Source organism: Ambystoma mexicanum, chromosome 1p (genome assembly GCF_040938575.1).
Source record: "Ambystoma mexicanum isolate Mex_15411 chromosome 1p, UKY_AmexF1_1, whole genome shotgun sequence".
Taxonomy (NCBI): Eukaryota; Metazoa; Chordata; class Amphibia; order Caudata; family Ambystomatidae; genus Ambystoma; species Ambystoma mexicanum.
Window position 1 is genome coordinate 1,016,157,921 of NC_090921.1, and position 18,792 is coordinate 1,016,176,712.

Below are 18,792 nucleotides of genomic sequence, written 5' to 3' on the forward strand. Positions count from 1 at the left end.
AAGTGTGAAAGGCAAGTTAATGAGCTCTTAATGGACAATGTGAAAGCAAGGAGGTGGAAAAGGAGGAACACCACAGAATGAGAGGAATACAAGAAGTGCCAAAGACAAAAGACTGCCAAGGAGAAAAGAAAAGCAAAAGTTGATTACTGCCACAGGTACAGTGAGAAAACCTGTGTTGAACAAGGGAAATCAAGGGCATCACAAAGTGCCAAGGGTTATCAGTTGCGTGACCTGTAATAGGTGGACCGACAACTGTGCCTAGACCGAGTAGCCCTTATGTGGAAAAGAATCAAAGAAAGCCAAGACAAAAGGCTGTGTGATCAAATAAGTGCTGAAGTGAAATAACTTTTCTGTGTGAACTATTAAAGGGCTTAAATAATTACCAAGGTATATTGGAAGTATCGTTGACAGTCAAGAGACTTGAACTGACTGTAGTTCTGTTGGAGGAGCTACCTTCTTGGGGATGGGAACACCAAGATATCTGGAACTATGTTGAACCTGGGGAAGGGAACCCTGAGGCATATTGGAACTGTCTTGAACTTGGGGAAGGAGAAGCTGAAACAAGCCAGAGCTGGAAGAACCTCAGAACTTTATTTTGAACACTGTTTCTTTTGGTACTGACATCCCTACACATTGTATATCAATAGTTGTGAGGGCAAGTATAGGTTCTGGACACAGACAGACATTTGAGTTGAACTTAATGACACAGACTATCCTTAGTTTCTTTAGGAAGGAAATCCCACCTTAGTTTAGGACAAGTTAGGCCTTACTCCATCCTGACAATTAAATACATCCGTTTAAGAAAAGTGCTTCTGTTGTCTGTGTCTTGCTTCATGACGTCTTCACAAAGCGTATATGTTCTGGGGCCTGTCGATTTAAAGTGGATTTTGATCTGCGCTACTCACAACAACAAAAATGACACATAATGGTCCCCATGGAAGATGTGGTTACGCAAGATATGGCCCACTAACACATGTTGGTTCTGTAAGGGGGGAAAGGGATACCCCTGAACATTCTCTGGTCCTGCCAAAAGGTCCAGACTTATTGGAATATCCTCCAATGCATTGATTTGGTGTTAGATTTGTCTTTTCCGCAAACACTGATTGCATGTGTTGGGATTACTTCCAACATCTCTTATATTTAGTGATAAATTAAGATGGCTTTATAGGGTGCTTATTGTGGCTGGGAAACAAACTCTGAGAGACAGGATGAGTAATACAATGCCTTCTGTTGAGGAATGGCTGCATAGTTTGATAATGCTTTCAGCAAGAGAGTTTCTTTTCAGACTGAAGAGAAGATCGGGGTCTGGGGCACCTTTAATGAATTGTATGGGTGCATGTTTTAGTTTTGCATTGGTGAGTCTCATCCCCCTTCCCTATGTTCCATCTTCTCTCTCCATTTTATTTCCATCTTCTTTTGTTTTATGATCACATCGCTACCAAAGTAAGTGTAAATAGGTAATTTATAACAGATTGGAGAACTGTCTTTATTACTAGGTTACTTTTTTTAAAAAAACTATTTTTATTCAGCATATAACCATACATATTTACAAACCTTTAATCACCATAAACTTACACATACAGTTACAAGCTTTAGTTTGATTTATTTCCTTCCCCCTCCCATAACTACCCCCCAACCCCCAATCTATATTGCACTGAATTACTCCACTTCCTATTTCTTGGCCATACCTCAGTATCCCTCTACCTCTGGACTAACTTCCGTCTCGACCGGCTTGGTCTGACACAGACAGAGCAGCCACCAGTTGTCTCCAGGCGTCTAGCCCCCCATCCTCTAGATCCGCATTCCTCCCCCTAGCCTCTTGTCGCACTACTGTTTCCGCATTTGCCCATTTCAAAAGGTCTTGCCACCATACTTGTACCGACGGTCTCATCCATGCTTTCCAACCCACTGCAATTCTATATTTAGCCAGTATGTACCCTAGGTCCTTTAGTTTGCTCAAATGCTTAGCTCTACGAGGCCTCGGGAAGCCCCCTAAAAGGCATACCCAAGGGGAACTCACGTCTAATATGATCTCCACTCTAGCCATGACACGTGCCACTTCCTCCCAGAATCGACCAATCTCTGCACAGGACCAACATATATGTACTAATCCTGCATTCACCACCCCACACTTCGGACATGTCTGTGCTCTCGCATGATTAAACGTAGCTATTTTATTCGGGGTTCGGTATGCCCTATGCGTTACATATAGCTGAATTTGTTGCAACCTCACATTTCATGATACTTTCTTGTGGTACCCTTGTGCTCTGTTCCACAGCCCATCCGACATTGGTTCCCCTACGTCTTCCTCCCAATTCTGTCTCGTGCGGACCATCTCTTTTCCCACCTTAGACATCAATAACTCGCATATGCAGGATACCTCTTGTCCACCCTCCGACATGTCATAAAATGTTTCTATTACCGTATGCGGTTGTAGGGCCAGTTTGGTTTCGGGCCACATGCTCTTTATTATCCTTAGGGTATGTGATATGCTGTCCTCGATGTAATCCTGTGTTCTCCACCAACCCTTCAAAGTCTATGGGCTTCCCGTCTACCAGCACGTCACCCACCATCGATATCCCAACCGGTTCCCACCTCCTTATCACATTCAGCCTAACCTGTGCGGTGTCCAGACATTTGGTCGACTGAAAACTGGTCGAAAGACATTTGGTCGACGCAATTTGGTCGAAAACCAAATGGTCGAATTTTTTTTTATTTATATATATATTTTTTGGGTTTTTGTTTTTTTAAAAAAAAGGGGGTTGGGGGGGACCCCCCCAAAAAACCAAAAAGGGGTGAAAATAAAAAAAATAAAAAAAATTCGACCATTTGGTTTTCGACCAAATTGGTTCGACCATTTGTCCAGTCGACCAATTTTTTTCGACCAAATGTCTGGTAACCAACCTGTGCATCTAGCCCTTCCAGCGCCACCAGTGGTATCTGCAGGGAACATGGGGTAGGATTGTTTATCATCTGACAAGCCCTAAGGCACATCACCTTTCCCAATCTTATCAACCGGATCTCCCCGACACCTTGTGTTCTAGGTAGCTATATCGTCTCGTTTAAAAGTATGGGGTGCTCTCAGCACTCAGCAGCCTAGATTCTGGTGTCTGCTCTGCTGACAACCACTTAGCCACAAATTGGAGCTGACTAGCCAAGTAGTATATTTCAAAATTAGGTAATCTGATGCCTTGCTGCTTATATGGGTTCTGTAGTTTCCATAATGCTATTGTACATCTTGTATTGTGGCAGATAGAGCTCCTGCATGTACTTTCATAAAATTTGTTTGAAGTATTTGTCACGACCCTCGCCCAAAACCCCCTCTGGCATACCCATTGGCCAGGTGGAGTCAGGACTTGGGCCTCTAGAGCCTGGCATCCTCTTCAAAAGCCCTCATGGCGCCAGGCTCATACACCATGAACAACAATGTGCTTGGGAACTACTTCATTGTATTGTCAGCCAACATGGAGGCATCCACATGGCTTGGTTCATAAGAACCAAGGTATGCGGTCTAGTGTTTTGGGTGTGGCAAGCCTGGAACTACTTTCCCTGGTACTACTTTACCTGGGCTATATAAACCACACCCTGACTGCAGAACATGCTTCGTGTTACTTTGCAGCTTGCAACCTGACGCTCACCGTATCCAGCTATTCCCTCGAACCTCGGAGAAGCAGAACCTGCAAGGAGACAAAAGGAACATCATTAGCAGCAGCATCTTACCTGCAGTCTTCATCTTTAAACACTCGCAGCTACTGAGAACAGCTTCCTCAAATCTGCACGCCTCCCGGACAGAGCGACCTGAAAGAGGAAGATAGAGGCAACATTAAAGAAAGCTGTAGAGACATTTACAAATTACAAACTGCTCAAAAGGCTTACCTGGCTGGTCGCCTCTCGGCTGGCACCACTCCGGACATTCCACTCGCGCTGAAGAACACTGCGGCCTACAAGGAAGGAAAACACAGGTTAGCAAAGGCAAGACTTCGCAGCGCTGCGCATAGTGCTTACTTACCGCATCATAGCGTTCTTAATGCGCCATCATTTACCAGCGGGGCTCAACCAAGCCAGTTCACCGTGCTGAAGCTCCGCATACCTAAGGGAGAAAAAAGAGACATTTTAAACAAAGAAAGGCATGCAGGATAGCAACAAAACTAAAGAACAGCAATAAGACCTACCTGAACAATATCAAACGGACTGGCGTCAGTGAAGTAACTGGACCGCACTCGCCCATTAAAGACAATGCGCCCCTGCAAAGAATGCAGGACGGAGAGCACGCCTAATTCTACCACAAAGCAAAACCTTCCCCGCAGACCACATCAGGGCAAAGCTGAGAAGCATACCAACGAGTAACCCAGTTGGGTGGCGTCCCTGTGGATACCAGGTGAGTGTGACAGTATTGCGTGTGGAATGTTTTCAAAATAATGTAGTAGTCAGGGCAGCACCACCATCTTCAATAATGCTATGCGACCCATCATAGACAATGGTAGTCTGGTCCAGAATGCCATACTTTTCTCAATTCTGGCTAACAACTTTACAGTGTTATGCCTATGTTCTGACTCCAGGTTGTGGTATATGTCTTTGCCTAGATATCTAAACATCTCAATTTCCCATGCTATCGGTAGCACCGGCACTTTGTGTATGGGTGTCCCAACATATGCCTGCAGGGGGTATAGGCTTGATTTCTGTGGGTTAATAGTTATACCTGATAGCGCTGCGTACCTTGCCATTGCATCTAGTATATATTGCAGGTTCTCCGGATGCTGCAGGTACAGTAGCATGTCATCAGCATACAATGATATCAGTTGTTGTCCTCCCTTAATACTGATACCCCCTTCCCCATACACCGCCAATTGCTCCAACACTAGTATGAACAGCATCAGGGAACACAGGCAGCCTTGTCTGGCACCCTTGCTCAGTTGCCATTGCTTGGAAATCATAGAGCCCGTCTTGACCCTTGCCACCGGCTCACTGTACAATAAGTGCACCCATTTCAGGTATGTGGGCCCGATCCCACATCCTTCTAGGACCGCTAGCAGCCATGGCCATTTGACAGAATCAAACGCTTTCACTGCATCGATTGAGATTACTGCCTCTTCCTGCAATCTTCTCTGGATGTAATCAATTATATGGTGTAGTTTCCTTAAATTGTTGGTTATATTCCTATGAGGAGCATAGCCAGTCTGGTCTGGGTGTATAAGTTTGCTTATAACTGGTCTCAACCTATTCGCCATGACTGCCGTAAGAATCTTCCCATCCTAGTTAAGTAGTGAGAGTGGTCTGTAGGAACCACAATTTGTTTCCAGCTTATTTGGTTTGAGGAGTGGGATAATTATTGCCTCCCGTAGAGACTCGGGCAGTTTACCCATGCTAAGCGTCTCATTTAACATCATTAGAAGTGGGGGAAGTATTTCCGACCTAAATGTTTTATAAAATTTGCTGGGAAGTCCATCCGCTCCCGGGGCCTTGCTTTAATTCTTCTATCGTTATAGGGATTTCTAGGCTGTCCCTCTCATCCAGTTGGGCGAGCGTGATCTTGCTTAAAGCCTCTCGTATATCCAATTCTTCCCCCTCCACAGAATTTTCATATAACCTCATACAATACTCATAGATGCTTTTGTTCACTCCCTCTTAGGTTTCCCGCAACTGACCATCATCCCATATGGTCATATCAGCCCCTCTCACTACTACTTTAAAAGCTCCTCATAACACCCTGGCCGAACCTACACTGCCTGTATTATGTTCTAAATACTCTTTCACCTCCGCCCTCAGGTCCTTCCGGAACCCTGTATCCTTAGTGCCTCTGCCCTTAGTCTCCACGTCGGGATCCTACCCCAGAGGGGTAGGACCTGCCAGGTCACAACCAGAGGGGCATGATCTGCCGGGACAATAGCTTTATATTCTGCCAGTGTCATCTCCTTTGTCGTGTCAGACCCGGTGAACACATAATCTAGCCTTGTGTGCAGGTTCTGTGGGGCAGAATAATGTGAATACCCTGATCTTGTGGGTGTCGCTCCCCGTACATCCACCAATTGAAAGGTCTGCAGCAGTGTATCAAAGCTTTAGCTGCCAGGGTCGGGTGAGCTTGCCTGTTGTCCGACCTGTGCACCTTCGGGTCCAAAGTGCAATTAATGTCCCCCCCCCCCCAGATTACCGCCCCATCTATATAAGGACCGATCTTACTGTATAGAGATCTGAAATACACAGCCGTATCCTGATTTGGGGTATACACATTAATTATACACATTTCTTTACTTTCAACCAGCCCCTGCATCATTACAATCTTCTGTCTATAGAGGACTGCAGGAGCTTGAATGGGACATGCAGTGCTATCCAAATCAAGAATCCTCTGGTATAAGCCGAGTAGGCTGCCCCTAAGGTCATCCCTTTCCATTTTTGTACAATCTTGTCTTGTTTTTCTTTAGTCAGGTGGGTTTTTGCAACAGTGCTATATCTATCTTTTGACGCCTCAAGTACGTCATAACCCGATTCCTTCTAATATAGCTTTTGAGCCCCCTCACATTCCAGGTTGCTATCTTAATTTCACCTGTCATCCTCGGTTATTTTCCTCTCCTCCCCATCCCCCACTCTCCTTTTCTGGTTTCGTAGTGCATGTCTTTTTTATTAGGTTACTTGTTGTAGAAACTTCTTCTATTGTTAAATTGATGTTACTATAAATGAAATACATTTTCTTTTAAAAAGGTGCCGTATGCAGCCTAGTAGAAGGAAAAATAGGAGAGGTTGAGAGTTCAGGGAAGGTAGTCATGGTGGGCGATCAGAGTATGGTTGTCTGTCCCCCACAAAAGCAACACAGTAAAATCAGGTGAAATGGCAGGTGGGGTGGGTTGTCATAGATCCTAAAACGCTACCCCTTCTTCCTTAGTGAACATGTGATTTATGTAATGTAAGTGGTCCTATATAGTGCCACTTGCCATTATTGGTGGCCTTACTGCATTTGCCGATGTAAGAAAAAGGGTGGAGGGGAAGTTTGGGTTCAATAATGGGACATTGTGAAAGGCAGATGTGAAACCTGTGGCATTGATGGGTGCAGGTCAGAAGTACCGTCCTCCAGAGGGCCAATCTGCTTTCTATGGGTTTGGTGGAAGAAACTTGGGAGTATGTTATCCATACGAAAGAGCACAAGATATGATATACTACATTGCTTTGGTCCTGGCTTGCCGCTGATGTGGGAGGTTACGGCGGGGCTAAAGAGGAGATCTTAGATGTAGCTTGGTTAGTGTTGATGTGCCAAGCGCTAGGCCTAGTGTGGCCTTCTGTGAGGGGTTTGTTTGTGTGTGTAGTGTAAGGTGGAAGTAGATCTTAGAGGGGATGTCAGTTAGTTGAAACAAGACGGGACTAGGTCTTACAAATCAAAACAACCTGCAATCCTGCAGTCCTACCCCAGGCCATTTGCAGACAGGCCCCATTTCTCTAGCTCCCAATCCTCTCTTTCGCTCTCTCTATCTCTTTCTTTCCATCTCTTTCCCTTTCTTTCCCTTTCTCTCTCTCTCTCTCTCTCTTTCTTTCTCTCTCCCTCTCCCTTACTCTGTCTCAAATGGATACATTGTACCCCATGTGGGACAAAACCAGCATCTGCGACTTGGCAGATGAGGGAAGGGGGTGCTGTGGAACTCCAACATTACCAAAGCCTGCTAAAGCTTATGGGAAGCAGGAATTTACAGTTCAGTGGAAGGACAGATTAAAATTTGAGGGCCGCAGTCACCCATTTCACCTTCCATAGTATGTTAGTTGGCAGGCTAAGAGATTCCTCGCACTTCAAACTAACATGCTCAGGTGCCATGTTTAGTGGTCTGCTGTCACATTTGCCTGTCGAGGGCAGAGCAGGGCATTTGTCAGGCATTGGTCAGGACATGGGCCAGAATCACAGCACATTTCTTCCAGAGGTCAACCCGGCTGTCTCCCACAGGCTCCAAACTCTTCTGACACGGTCAAAATTGAAATCCCCCCCTCCCCTCCCACCAACAGCCACATCTCACTAGGTTTTGAAGTGACACCAGTCCTTCATTATCAGGGTGATGCTGCAACCCTGCACGGCATTCTTCACAATGAAACGAGGAGCAGAACAGATGGAAGATGGAGTGTGGGTTCCTCAAAAAATGTACAGCACTGTGGCTTGAAAAAGGGGATGGTGAGGTGCGACGGCTGCAGGATGGTGAGGATAGCAGTGTGTTGTCAGTGACTGAGAGGGAAATTATAGACTTTCCCATAAGGCTGCAAGCTCGGCTTTTCAGTATCTCTGGCCCCTTGCTAGCGAGGGGGATTTTCTTACTTGTGCTAAAGTTAAATGATGGCACCGGGCAAAAGCAGTGATGCTATATTCATCCAGATTTTAAGGGTTGTCCTTCCAAGGGGTGGGCGGGGCTGACATGGATAAGCATATGCACAAGGTGTCTGCAGTTAAAATGTCCTTCCGCAGCCTTTAGTGGCACAGACAGTAAAGAAATTGAAGAAAGACTTATGGGATACAAGTCTGACATATGTAATAGGAATCCCAACTTGTGTGGAAAAACACGTTACTACTATGAACCAGAATATAATTCAGCACAGAGGTTTGGTTCTGGAAAATGTGAAGCCTCGCAATGAGATAAAAATGAACAATTACTACAGTATGGAACTTTCCAGATTTTTAGTTTAAATTCTGAGTTTCCCGTTGGTTAAATGAAAGTACTTTGAAACATTTATTTGAACCGTGCGTTGATTATGTAAGCCAACGTGTGTATTTTGCTTTATGACTGAACACCTATTATTGAAGTCTGTTTTGTATTATTTAAACAACATTATTTCCTGTTTCCACATTGCCCCATCCCTCAAAGTGGAAGTGTTATGTTACTTGCAAGCATGACGTTATAAGTGTTGCAGTAACATGGAAAAATGTATGTGTATTACAAAGTGCACGTTTGTTTTATTAGCTGTTAAAATTTGAACAAATTCTCTTTTGCTTCATTTTAAGCACTTGAAAATGGAAGAATATTTCCCAAAACATATTGGAGGTCATTTTAAAACCGGCTGGAGCGCAACATTAAAGTGTAAAAGCAAGGCAAAGGCCTTTACGACTTCCTTTTGCTACCCAGTCCAGTTTTGCCCGCTTCCAAAGTGTAAGAGTGTTATGAAGCAGAGTTTGCATCTCCGTTGTGCTTTCCTTCTCCTCGTGGAAGAGTAACGCTATTTACGCTTTCATACAAGTGCAAAATAAATGGATTCCCATGGAATGCTCCTCAAATTAACACCTGTTAAAGAGCACGCTGATTCCATAGGAGTCTATTAGTACATGCCATCCGCAAAATTTAATTTGCAGGCAGCATTTTCTTTTTTACACGACGTAGCATAAAAGTAAAATCGATTTTGCCTGGTTTTACTATTTATTTTTGTACTTCGATTTGTAAAAGTTGATGCAGAGGCCCAGCAGAACAGAAGTGCTAATGTTGGCGGTTGCTGGCATGACATGTTCATTTAGTTTAGCATATTCTACATGAAACAAAGAAATTGGGAAAAAGGAGATCGAGGAGGTAGGTTATTAGCTATCAAATTGAAGGGTTTCTCAGAAAGATCATATGTTCATAAGATTGATAATGGTTTGGGAGGTGTAGCTGTTAAAAGGAAAGAGATAGGCAAGTGTTTTTGTTCTTTTTGCACTGATTTATATACTGAATAACTTACCACACAGGTACAAGAACTAGCTAATTTCTTTGAGAAGATTGACATCCCTTGTCTATCTGACGAAAGTAGGAATTCCCTAGATGCCCCAATTGTTATTGCAGAAGTTTTATTGGCAATAAGTGAATAGAATTTTGGGAAATCTTCAGGTATAGGCGGATTGCCTGTCAAATTCTATCGGTCATTTGATGTACAATTGGCACAAGAACTATGTGATTTGTATAATTGTTTTCTAGTGGAAGGGGTCTTATGTCCCTTAATGAAGGAGGCTATTATTACAATAATTCTGAAGTTTGGGAGGGACGCAACTAAGTGTTGTAATTACCGCCCTATATCACTACTTAATGTGGATGTGAAGATTTTTACTAAGATTTTGACTAACAGATTGGATAAATATATGGGGGAACTGATTGATAGAACTCAGGCAGGGTTTATGAGGCAACTATATGGCTATGATAATATTAGAATGCTTTTGGATGTGTTGGGCCTACCAGATTCAGAGGTTGGGGCTATTTTGTTAATTCTTTTGGATGATGAGAAGGCTTTTGATAGGGTGAACTGGACGTTTTTGAATTACACATTGTTGGAAATAGGATTTGGGCCGCTGTTCATTAATGCTATTGGGGCAGTAAAATGAGAAATAACTGCTAGAGTCTTGGTAAATGAGGAATTATCTGCATCATTTCAATTATTTAGAGGTATAGGGCAAGGCTGTCCATTATCACCTTTTCTTTTTAATTTAGAGCTAGAGCCCCTGTTAGCCTATATTCGGCAGAAACAGAACATTAGAGGTTTGTGGGTGGGAGATGGAGAAGTTAAGGTTCTGGCTTATGAAGATGACTTCACAATTATTTTGAACAATCCAGAGGAAGGAGGGCCTCTCTTTTTTTATTTTTTTTTTATATTTCTTTATTGGTTTTAACAACTTATAATCAAGCTTGTAGCATCATCACTGCGGTATTCAAGATTCAAACAACTTAATTCCCTTCCCTTCCCACCCTCCCCTCTCTTCCCCAAGGCCACTGTCTATTCATCAGTCCTCATTGTGCCAGCTATCGATTCTGGGCTATCCGCTTCGTCTGAGGTAGCGCCAGACGCGTTGGGATGGCACTGTTAGCGCTGTCCATCGGTGCAGGTCCTGGCTAGTGTCTAGCCTCTGTTCTTGAATCGCGGTTTCCCATGCTCCGGTTTCAGCTGCTATCCACCTCGTGAAGTCCCCCCACCACTGTATATTAGGTCCTTAAGTCTATACAGAGGTTTGTTTTTTCTGCTGTGTTTGTATCTGCCCAAGATGCAGGCCGCCAGTGTTTGCACTTCCACTTCAATGCCTGCTCCTGTCACTCGTGCCTCCACTTGCGCCCAGAAACCTAGTATCACTGAGCAGCCCCAGAACATGTGGGTCATTCCTGCCCGGAGTTCGTTACATTTGGGTTCCCGCGCCCTTGAACTTTGATATGACTTCTGGAGTGAGGTATGCTCTATTAGTGGTATAGAGCTGAACAAGTTGTAGGCGGGCGTTTCTAGAATTTTATTTGTGGTAGTGTTGTTTTCCCCCATTCTTTATCTTCTAATTCTAAGCCCAGTTCGAGTTCTCACTTCGCTCTGTATTTGAGCTCGTTTCTGGTCGTGCCCTCCATTAGTGCTTCGTAAAGTCTTGAGGTTTCGTGGCCCCCTTCGGCAGTTTCTAGCATGGTTTCTATAATCTCGTACTCTGTTGCTAGGTTGATGGCTTCGACCATCTTTCCTTCACTCCCTGTAACACCGCTCTATGGAGCAAGAACTGTCCTGTGGGTAGCCCTGTGGCTTCTTTGAGTTCGTCGAATGTTAGGATCACCTGTTCATGTATCAAGTCTCCTAGTGTAGCCACACTGTAAGGCTCCCACAGGCTACACGTCTCTGTGTGTCCCCATGGGCTGTTTGCCATGATAGCCGCTATGGGGATTTGTGGGGAATACGGGTCAACTATCCCCACAGTCCTGCAGGCACGTTTCCAAAGCTGGGTTCCCAATTTGGCCAGGTATGGGCTGTTTTGTAGTGCACCCGCCCGAACCCAAAGTAGGTCTCTGAGTAACAGCCGAAGGAGAGCCGGTTGGAGGAGTCGGGTGTCTGTTGTGGTCTCGTCGGCCATCCATCGTACCACATGTCTCAGGTGGCTTGCCAGGTAGTATAATTGGAAATTGGGGACTTTCATACACCCTTTTTCGTAGGGTCTCTGCAGTATGTCCAACGCCACCCTGTGTCTGCCCCCCTGCCAGAGGAACCCTCTGCAGAGCTTGTTTAATTCTCTGAAGAATGAAGGGGGAACATTGACTGGGACATTGGTGAAGTTGTGTAGTTGGCGGGGTAGTGCCACCATCTTGAGGAGACCGGCTCTTCCAGCCACAGAGAGCGGCAGTTTACCCCAAAAGTCAAATGATTTCACGAGGGCATCTTTGGCTCTTACCGTGTTTAGGATATGTTCTGTTTTGGGGTGGGTTTCGGTGTATAGTGATTCCCAGATATCTGAAGGAAGCTGTCTGCCATTGCAGGGCCAAGGGGGGGAGGGATCCGGTACCGTAACTCTGTAGTGCAGCGAGAGGGTAGAGGCAGGACTTATCCTTGTTGATCTGGATCCCCGTGTATCTGTGGAATCCATCTAGCGTCTCTAGGATATAGGGCAGGAGGTGTTCGGGATTGTGTAGATATAATAGTGTGTCGTCAGCGTACATGGAGATAAGATGGGTCAAGCCGTCTATCTCAATGCCCCCAACTCCATATTCTTGCCTAAGGTAAGCCGCCACGGTTTCATTGGCGATAATATATTACATGGTGGACAGTGGGCATCCTTGGCGTGTGCCTCTGTGGAGGGGCCATTTGTTGGAGTATGTTTTATTCGTGCGAACTCTGGCAGTTGGATTGGTGTATACTAGTTGAGTCCATTTCAAAAAGGCGGGCCCTATCCCCATTTTCACCATGGTGGTGTATAACCACTTCCACCGTACCGAATCAAAGGCCTTAGTGGCATCTAAAGATGCGACTGCGTACTTCTGGGGCCTTTTTTCGGTGCTATATATGACAAGGTGTAGCATGCGCAGGTTCTCGGTGATGGACCGCCCTGGCACGTAACCCGTTTGGTCCTGGTGGATCAGTAGGGGAACTACTCTACGCAATCTATTCACTAGCAGGGCTGTTAGGCTCTTATTGTCAACGTTTAACATGGAGAGGGGCCTATATGAGCCGCAGTCTGTTCCGTCCTTGCCAGGTTTCAGCAGGGGGATAATGACAGCTTCCCTCATGGTGTCTTGGAGGGTACCGTTTTCATAAGCCTCATTGAACACTTGGGCCAGTAGTGGGGCCATGGTCTCCTCGTATGACTTATAGAATTCTCCCGGGAGGCCATCCGTGCCCGGGGATTTCCCGGAAGGTAGAGATCTAATGGTTACCCATACCTCATCGGGAGTAATGGGCTCATCCAGGGCTTCTGAAGGAGGCCCTCTCTTAAAGAGTATGGTTGAAGAGGTGGGAACGTTGTCAGATTATAAGATTAATTAGGGGAAAACAGTGGTATTTCCAGTTAGGGATACCCCGGCACGCAATCACTTGTTGGGTTGGAATTGTAAGTGGGAAAATGTATGTTTCAAGTACTTAGGGATTTATCTTGTTCGGGATATAAAGAGAGTTGTCGAATACAATGTAGATACAATAATTGAAGTTCTTCAGAGGGATATTAAAAATGGGAACGTATTACTCTGAGTGTCTGGGCAAAGATAAATGCAATCAAAATGATGCTGTTACCAAAAGTTTTATATATTATACAGTCGCTTCGTTTGCGGTTTCCAGAATAAATCCTTGGCTGTATTTCAGGAAATTTGTGGGGTGTGGGAAAAAGGGCTAAAATACCTCGATATATTATAGTTCGGAGTGTTCAGGAAGGGGGATTTGGATATCCTATACTTGAGAATTAATTTAGATTTTTTTGGTAACAAAATCAATCTGCTACTTTGATGAAGAAGGGTGCTCAATACCATTGTGGGCGCAAATAGAAAGGCGAAAGTTAGAGCCATATCATGTAAGGAGTCTGTATTCATTTGGGAAATTACCTAAACAGGCAACAAACCTAAAGCTAATTGTTGTCACTAAGGATGCATTGACATCATTGATATTAGGTAGTGGGCAAGGACTGTTTTGTTTTTTTTTTTAAATATTTCTTTATTGGGTTTTAACAATATAAACAAACCGTTGTCATTATCAATGCGACATACATAATTCACATCAACAATTCTTCCCCTAGCTTCTGGTGTGAAGTAAGCCCTGTTGGTGATGTATAGTTGGATAAGTTGTAAGAGGGCATTTCTGGAGATTTTTTTTGTGATAGTGGGTTATCGCCTCCCATTCTTTATCTTCGAATTCAAGGCCCAGTTCGTTTTCCCACTTCCCTCTGCTTTTGAGTTCATTTCTGATGGTACCTTGCATCAAGGCTTTATAGAGTCGCAAAGTTTCGTGGCCTCCTTCGGCAGTGTCTAACATTGTTTCTATGACCTCATTCTCCATTGCTACGTTGGCAGCCCCAGGCCATCTGTGCTTCATAGCCTGTACCACTGCCCTCTGGAGCAAGAACTGCCCTGCAGGTAGCCCCGTGGTCTCGTTGAGATCGGTGAATGTTAGGATCTCCTAGTCCTTAACCAGGTCTCCTAGGGTAGCCACACCGCAGGGTTCCCACTGGACACGCGTTTCCAGTTGACCCCATGGGTATTTGGCCATGATTGCTGCTATGGGGATTTGTGGGAAATACGGATCTGCTGACCCCACTGTTCTGCAAGCCCTTTTCCAAAGCTGGGTTCCAAGCCTGGCCAGGTATGGGCTGCGTCGTAGAGCACCCTCCTCGACCCAAATTAGGTCCCTGAGTAAAAGTCGAGGTAGAGCTGGTTGGAGGAGTCGGGTGTCTGTGGTGATCTCATCGGCCATCCATCGCATCACATGTCTTAGTTGGCTTGCAAGGTAGTACAGTTCAAAGTTGGGAACTTTCATTCCTCCCCTCTCATAGGGTCTTTGGAGAGTCTCCAACGCCACCCTGTGCCTGCCACCATGGCAGAGGAATCATCTACATAGTTTATTAATATCTCTAAAGAATGAGGGGGGGGATGTTGAAGGGGACGTTAGTGAAATTGTGTAGTAGGCGGGGGAGTGCCACCATCTTGAGGAGACCTGCCCTTCTGGCCATCGAGAGCGTGAGACTACCCCAAAATTCCATGGATTTCTCCAGGGTGTCTTTAGCTCTAACCGTGTTGAGGATGTGTTCTGTGTATGGGTTTCGATGTATAGTGATTCCCAGGTATCTAAAGGAAGTCACCTGCCATTGTAGGTCTAAGGGGGAGCAGGGATCTGAAACCATCACTATATAGTGCAGCAAGAGGGTAGAGACAAGACTTGTCTTTGTTGATCTGGATCCCCGTATATTTGTAGAATCCGTCTAGGGTCTCTAGGATGTAGGGCAGGAGATGTTCGGGATTGTGTAAGTACAATAGTGTATCGTCGGCGTACATGGAGATGAGGTGAGTCACCCCGTCAATCTTGATGCCCCCATCTCCATATTCCTGTCTAAGGTAAGCAGCCACGGGTTCGGTGGCGATGATATACAACATGGGGGACAGTGGGCATCCCTGACGGGTGCCTTTATGGAGGGACCACTTATCGCAGTATGTCTTATTCGTTCGCACCCTGGCGGTTGGGTTGGTGTATACCAATTGGGTCCATTTAAAAAAAGCTGGTCTTATCCCCATTTTTACCATGGTGGCGTATAGCCATTCCCACCGCACTGAATCTAAGGCTTTGGTGGCGTCAAGTGACGCGACTGCGTATTTCTGAGGCCTTCGGTCCGTGCTGTATATGACTTAGTGCAACCTGCGCAGGTTCTCGGTAATAGAGCGCCCGGGCACATAGCCCATTTGGTCCTGATGGATCAGCTGGGGGATTACTCTATGCAATCTATTCGCTAGCAGGGAGGTTAGGATCTTGCTATCAACGTTTAACCTGGAGAGAGGCCTGTAGGAGCTGCAGTCCGTTCCGTCCTTTCCAGGCTTAAGAAGGAGGATGATTACGGCTTCCCTCATGGAGTCAGGGAGGGTACCGCGGTCGTAGGCTTCATTAAACACCTGAGCCAACAGTGGGGCTAGGGTCTCCTCATAAGACTTATAAAACTCTCCGGGGAGGCCATCTGTGCCTGGGGATTTTCCAGATGGTAGGGATCTAATGATTACCATTACTTCATCGGGAGTGATGGGCTCGTCTAGGGTTTCAGCCATCTGTAAGTCTAATTTGGGCAGCTCGATGAAGTCCAGGACATCCTCGGTCTCAGTGTCAGCGAGGGGCAGGTTCTTGGAATAGATGTTGCGATAAAAGTCAGAGAAGACTGAGTTGATTCCTTTTTGGAATATTTGCGGCGGTGCCGTCTGGTTTGAGTATTTGGCAAATGGGTATCCGGGGAATCTCCCTCTTATACAGCCAGGCTAGGAGTTTCCCGGGTTTGTCTCCCAGGGCGTGGGTTCTTTCAGTGTGCTTAGCGTAACTCAACTTCCCCAGGGATTCCCAGTGTGTTAAACAGGTTTGCCTTAGTTCGGTTATTTTTTGTAGGTGTTCTGGGGTTGAGTCAACCCTGCCCTCCAGTTCTCCAAGCTATTTCTCAGAGCTTTCTAATAAGGTTGTGATGGATCTTTGGGCACCGCCTATGGCCGCAATCATCTCTCCCCTCATGACCACCTTGTATGCCTCCCATGCAGTGCCTATATGTTTAACACTATTCAAGTTTCTCTGCCAGTATTCCTCTGTACTATCCTTTATGTGTTCCCGGAAAGCGGTATCATGTAGAGCCTCGGCTCTAAGCCTCCAGGTGGGCACCGGGGGTCTTGGCGGGGATACTTCCCAGGTGATCAACAGCGGGGAGTGGTCAGACAGAACCCTGGGCAGGTAATGTGCATCGCTAAACATAGCTTGTTGCTCCTGACTTGCAAAGAAATAGTCAAGCCTAGTATGAACATCGTGAGGTGGGCAGTAAAAGGAATATTCACGTTGTTCCCTCCACAAGTCCCAGAGTAGTCGCTGATGTGTTAATTTAGATAATATTTTGGTCGGAGGGGATGGGCGGGTTTGTTTGTTATCTGATCTATCCTTTAGGGGGTCTAAGGTGCAATTGTGGTCGCCTCCCCAGATCATAATGCTGTCTCTATAAGGGCTGAGTCGTGAAAATAGGGAGTGAAAAAAAACTGTACTGTTGTGGTTAGGTGCGTAGGTGCTGATTAGGCATACCTCTCTGCCCTCGATAGTACCACACACCAGCGCCATCATCCGTTTTGGTGCTTATTAGTCAGAAGGGGATGGTCGGATCAATCCAGATCAAGTCTCCCCTGGCATAAGAGGAGTACGAGGATCCTATCAAGGTACCCTGCCATGTCTTGGCCAATGCTTCCAGTTTTTTCGCGGTTAGATGTGTTTCTTGGAGCATGGCAATCACAGCCTTGCATCTTTTCAAATATGCGTGAATGCTGTGTTGCTTTACGATGCTATTCATGCCTCTGACGTTCCACCTCATAACCATTATCGTATCAGCCATGGGTATCGGGTGGTCTGGTGTTCGTTTCAGGCATCGCTTGAGGTCTTGTTGGTGACAAGTTGTATGTGGAATTTCCCCGTGGTCTTGGTATTTCTCGATTTAGGTTCCCAACTTTGGAGCCAACACCCCATGTCCCTCCCCCTAATAACTGTAAACTCCCCGAATTTAGAACAGGTCCAGCGAGGTTTCCCTCGTTATGACAGTCCCATTTCCACTCTGTTTGACCACTCATTGGTCTTCAGGTGCCCTACGGGCAGGTATCTATACCCTGTAAAAAAACTTACGGATGTGGAATGACATTTGGCTCCGGTGTAACGCTCTAGAGGATCATTCTAGCTGTGCTTAAGCACAGTCATTCTGCTGGTAGGCTATATAGATAGAAGAACTCTCTCGTGCCACGTGGGGAAGGACTCAGCGCGGCCTCCATGCGGAAAAGGACTGTTTATGTACAAGGATGCATCAATTTGGCACAACCAATGGTTACAGGTGGATAATAGAATGTTGTATTGTAGGAGTCGGATTAATAAAGGTATGTTGGTAATTGGGGACGTATGGAGTGATGGGGGAGTGGTTTCCTTTGAGAGGTTGATGGAAAGTATGGGCTAAATATAAGGGAGCTTGGAAGATATAGAGTTATGGAGATCCTGATATCTGAAAGACAGCTGATGTTAAATGCCCTGCTGATGCAGAAACCTGAAGATTGTAATCTATTTGCTGCAATGTTGCAGAAAGTGTCAAGCTTTTTAAAACTTATGACATTGGAGAGTCATTTGTTGGTCCCATGGGAGAAGCTAAGGTAGCCCTGGCCTGAGGAGTTGAGCAGGGATATCTCAGTAAAGGAGTGGGAGAATCTTTGGAAAGTTGCTGTAAGGGCAAAGATTGATTTGAACTTGCGTTACATCCGTCAAAGAATATTGGGACGCCTTTACTGGACCCCTGTGCGAATGAATGTTTTGGCGTTGATTGATAGCGAACGTTGTTGGGGTTGTCAGAAAGAGAGAGGTACATTGTTACACATGTTATGGGATTGTGACAGGGTGATGGATTTTTGGAAGGACGTATTGGACAGAATTGACACAATCTGGAAAGTTACATTCCCACTGAATCCTTTGGCAGTGATTTTACAGTCACCAAGAACTGGACGGAATATTGACTGTGTAACATTGTATTGGCTCAACAAAGCCCTATTGGTGGCAAATAAACAAATACTGAAAGTGTGGAAAACGAGGAAAAAGCTGCTTGTTGAAGGATGGCTCATTGATGTGCAAATACTTTCAGACTTTGAAAACATTGTTTCATAGACAACATAAGGAGGGAATGTATGTGGAATTATGGGGACCTTTTAATTAACTTTATGGGTGATAATAGACTAGAGTGTTGAGTATGAAACTTAGAAATATTGTAAGGTGGCAAAGGGGTCTGTTGTTGGGGTGTATATCTGTTCTGTCTTACGTCTTGTTATATGTTTGTCTTATGTGTGGTATGGTGTCTGTTGTTATACTCTGGGCTAGGGTTTTAGTTGGTGTGTGAATTATTAA

The 18,792-nt window shown here is 45.3% G+C and overlaps 1 protein-coding gene across 4 annotated transcripts in view; it reads left to right on the plus strand.

Moving 5' to 3' along the window:
• TSNAXIP1 (translin associated factor X interacting protein 1) overlaps positions 1 to 18,792 on the plus strand; it is a 1,023,806-nt gene that overhangs the window by 372,106 nt on the left and 632,908 nt on the right. The gene's annotated exons all lie outside the window — the stretch shown is intronic.